Source organism: Carlito syrichta, unplaced genomic scaffold (genome assembly GCF_000164805.1).
Source record: "Carlito syrichta isolate Samal-C Ts95f unplaced genomic scaffold, Tarsius_syrichta-2.0.1 Scaffold79434, whole genome shotgun sequence".
Classification (NCBI taxonomy): Eukaryota; Metazoa; Chordata; class Mammalia; order Primates; family Tarsiidae; genus Carlito; species Carlito syrichta.
In genome coordinates, this window is record NW_007023530.1 from 110008 (window position 1) to 114621 (window position 4614).

Below are 4614 nucleotides of genomic sequence, written 5' to 3' on the forward strand. Positions count from 1 at the left end.
ACTCACCTCAGCCTCCCAAAGGCGCGGGATTACAGGCTGAGCCCCCGAGCCCGGCTTTTCCATATCCTTTTGCCTGGTCAGCTTCTCTGTGAGGTATGTGGCTTTTGAGGCTCTCAGACAGTCCTTCAGGAACATGCATCCAGGGATCAACTGTTGACAGCCTTGAAATTTTTCATCTTTATGTGCAGATAACTGCTCCTAAAATGTCTCCAACTCAAACCCAGGACAGAGAAGATGCATTTACAAGCTTCCCACTTGTGCCCTTAGGGTAGGTTTCCCCACTGTGGGCCACGCCACAGTCCAGACAGGACATAGCATAAATGCAGGGAACCATTGCATTTGCTAACATTGGTTTCTCTCTCTTTTTAACATTTGTGGTTGTGGAAGCTGGCTCAATTCCAAAGTTCATAGCTCTCCTCTGTAGTCAGAGAAATCACCCATAGCTACTATAAGGACTTGTTCTCATCTCTGCTATCCCTGACTCACTGCTCAGGTGCCACCTCCAGGGAAATAGATTAGATGTGATGAGATGCGCTGGTGACTGCTTAGTTGCTAGAATTGAGTTTTGAAGATTTGGTCTGACCAGTCTTTCTGGCCAGCTTTGATGAAGAGAGAGGGTACTGACACCATGATAGGGAATAAACTTTTTATGTTTCCCAATCATCTCTGCAACATTTATTCAACAAAGATTTAAGAACATGTGGCCGGGCATGCTAACTGGCTGGGCGTGGTGGCTCATGCCTATAATTCCTGCACTTTGGAAAGCTGAGGCAGGAGGATTACTTGAGCCTAGGAGTTCAAGACCAGCCTGGGCAACATAGCAAGACCTTGTCTACACACACACACACACACACACACACACACACACACACACACACACACACACACACACACACAATTAGCCTGGCATGGTCATTCATGTCTGTAGTCCCAGCTGTTCGGGAGGCTGAGAAGGGAGGATCTCCTGAGCCCAGGAGCTTGAGGCTGCAATGAGCCATAATTGTGTCATTGCACTCCAGCCTAGGCAACAGAGTGAGACTCTGACTCAAAAAAAAAATAAGAATGTATGCTCTGTGGAAGGCACTGGGAACCATCTTGACTTTCCTCCCTTTTGATCTCAAAGAAAAACTAAGATTCCTTCTTCCATTTGCTCATTCCACTCTGATTTGTTTTCCCCTCAAGAGGCTTTTTTTGCTTTGTTCCTTCCTAGAGAAGCCCTCATAACCTCCAGGCAATCACTTTTAGTTGCATTTGAGCCTTTTAAACAGTTGCTGTTTCCATATCAAGAATCAGATTCAACCAGCTATTTGGGAAGCTGAGGCAGGACGGTTGCTTGAGCCCAGGAGTTTGAGGCCAACCTGGACAACATAGCAAGATCCCCATCTCTAAAAACAAAAATTTTTTTTTTGAGTTGGATTCTCACTTTGTCACCCAGGCTGGAGTGCAGTGGCATGCTCCTGGCCACTGCAGCCTCCACCTACTGGGCTCAGGCGATCCTTCCGTCTTAGCTTTCCAAATAGCTGGAATGACAGGCGCAAGCTACCATGCCTGGCTTATTTTTTTATTTATTGTATAGATGAGGACTCACCAAGATGCCCAGGCTGGTCTCGAACCCCTGAGCTCAGGCAATCCTCCCATCTCGGCCTCCCGAAGTGCTGGGATTACAGGCTTGAGCCACTGTGCCCAGCCTACCAAATTTTTTTAAAAGAAGCATATTGAAGCAAGAAAAGGTACATTTAGCATGCTAAATGAGGAAACTCCTGCTTATTAGGGGAGTTGCTCCTCAGGCTCTCCACAGCTCTGAATTTTACAGAGTGCTTGGAGAGAGAGGTTTCCCAGTGTCCTTCCCCTTCCTTATTTCTCCACCTCCTGCTGTGGAGCAGCCCCTCCTCCTCTCACTCCCACCACTTTGCCCTTATAAATAAGCTGGCTGCATTGTAAGCAGGTGCTGTGCAGAGAATGGGCGTGTCTTGCACACATTCCAAGCTGCCCACATATGTCTTACTGCCTGAAAAACATCTAGACAGCCTTCTCTTACCCAAGGGCAGATTCTGGTTATTGCTGTTTTCATTACTTCCAGTTTATGTAGTCACATGGCCCTATTCCACCTTCTTGTCCTGCTGAAATTTACCACCACCTGCTCCTGTGCCCTGAGGTTTTTTTTCAAACCTTCCATAGATACCACAAATTCTCTGACAGCCACATCATTCTTGAGACAACATCTTTTTATGCTCTTTTCATCCTTGTTAGGGAGGCAGAAAACCCCAATTCCACCCACCAGCCAAAGAAGCAATTATTAGATGTAATTTGTGGGATCTTTGCAGCTTGATTTTCTTTTAACTCTCTCTTCTTCCTAGGACTTCTCTCAGCACAGGAGAGGCCAGGTTTTTCTCACCAGGCATTTGTTTTTACCCAGCACTAATCACTGCCACTTGTTTCTCTCCACACGTGAGCTGATTTTGTTAATTTCTCAAACACCCCAGGTGCACATCTTGGCTATTTCAGCACATTCACTTTTAATCAAAGTACCTTTTGTTTACAGATTTTATCTTCTCCATTAAGCATTAGGGGTTTTAGCCTCACTCTTAAGGCTTAATTCTGTTGTGTCCTTTTTGTTTACTGTCAAAATCAAAGCCATGTCAATTCAAAATATCTTGGTATCTTGTTTTGATTTTGATAGTTTCTTTTGAATGGTTCTGCTGTGCATTTTCTGCTGTTACAAGCATAAAATGGTCTAGAAAATTGAATCATCTCAGGTAAAAGGAAGGCTAGGCGCAGTGGCTTATGCCTGTAATCCCAGAACTTTGGGAGGCTGAGGTAAGAGGATAGCTTGAGCCCAGGAGTTTGAGACCAACCTAGGCAGCACAGTGAGACCACATCTCTACAAAAAATAAAATAAAATAAATATTAGCTGAGTGTCGTGGCATGTACCTGTAGCTTCAGCTACTATGGATGCTGAGGCAAGAGGATTGTCTGAACCTGGGAGGTCAAGGCTGTGGTGAGCCGTGATCATGGCATTGCATTTCATCCTGGATGACAAAGTAAGACCTCAACTCAAAAAAAAAAAAAAAAAAAAAAGGAATAGCAGTGCTCCAAGAGCCTGTGGTCAAGACTGGAAAGAGTTTTTTTGTTTATTTGTTTTTGCTAGCGGATGTCAGCTTCAGTCTTCATAGAAATTCCTTTAAGATTAAACTACCCAAAACATTGCAATGACATCATTAACAACTGAGATAGCTTCATGGCAATCCTTGGTATCCTTATAGAGAATAATGGTATCCTTATAGTTAATGATGGGTTGTAGCTGATCTAACGGTGTGTTGGGAGGTTAGTTTGCTGTGGTTAGTTTGCTGATTCACTATTAATGAGTAAGCTCACTTATATAGTAACCCTCCTAACTGGCTGACCTTGGTTCATTAACTCTTATTACATCGTCTAAAAAGGCTAATAACAACCAAATGCATACCATTGATTTTCTTCTAAAGACTCATTCCTAAACAAGTGAGCTTAGTATGTTTATTCTAAATCTCCAAATAAGTGTTTCTCAACTTTTTTTTTTCAACCTATGCCTTCTTTCTGATCAGCAAAAAAGCCTTATTACTCTTCCCTAAAACTTCTGCTACAACTTCTGGGAAGAACCTGCCCCCAACTATTTGGAGAGCTAATACCTTATGTATTAGAAACCAATAGGATGCTGTCAAACCCTGCTGTTTTGTAGTATGTGGAGAGAGAAAAAGGAGGGAAGGGAAGGGAGGGGGGAGGAGAGAGAGAGCATGTGCAGGAGAGCTAGTACTTTTAATATTTGTTTTCCAAAGATTTATTTATTTTAGAATTGATGTAATGTTTCACCCTACTCATCTCTCCCCTCCTCCTGGAGTTTCTGATATATACCCCCCACTTGCCCCTGGATCTGGCCAAATCACCATTTGAGAATCATTGCTCTGGTATTTGTGTTGGAAAGATTAAGTCAAGTTGGGTGCTATAGTTCGTGCCTGTAATCCCAGCTATCAATCAGGAGGCTGAGGCAGGAGGATCACTTAAGCCAGGAGTTTGAAGCCATCCTGGGCAACATAGTGAGACCTCCCCCGCAACCCAGTCCCCTCTCTTTAAAAAAGTTTTTTAATTAGGCAGGGACGGTGGCTCACACCTGTAGTCCCAGCTACATGGAAGGATTGCTTGAACCCAGGACTTCAAGACCAGCCTGGGTGATATAGCAAGACCCTCATCTTGAAATAAATAAATAATTACACCTATATATTTCTCTCTTTTTTAATAGCACGAATATATCAGGTTATTCAGTGATTTCCTTATTGAGATTATTCCCACCTTTTTTTTGTTTTTGAGAGAGAGAGAGACAGGGGGTCTTGCCGTGTTGTCCAGGCTGGAGTGCAGTGGCTATTCACAGGCATGATGGTAGCACACTACAACTCAAAACTCCTGAGCTCAAGCAGTCTTGCCTCAGCCTCCCAAATAGCTGGGACTATAAGAGCTAGGCACTGCACCTGGCTTATTTCCCCGTTTAATCACTGTAAAAAGAGTGTGTGTGTGTGTGTGTGTGTGTGTGTGTGTGTGTGTGTGTGTGTGATTTGGCTGCAACCACACCATTTTTCATTTCAC

The 4614-nt window shown here is 43.8% G+C and overlaps 1 protein-coding gene across 1 annotated transcript in view; it reads left to right on the plus strand.

Annotated features, from left to right (window-relative positions):
- Positions 1-4614, plus strand: part of PHF24 (PHD finger protein 24) — a 28220-nt gene that overhangs the window by 5882 nt on the left and 17724 nt on the right. The window lies entirely within an intron of this gene.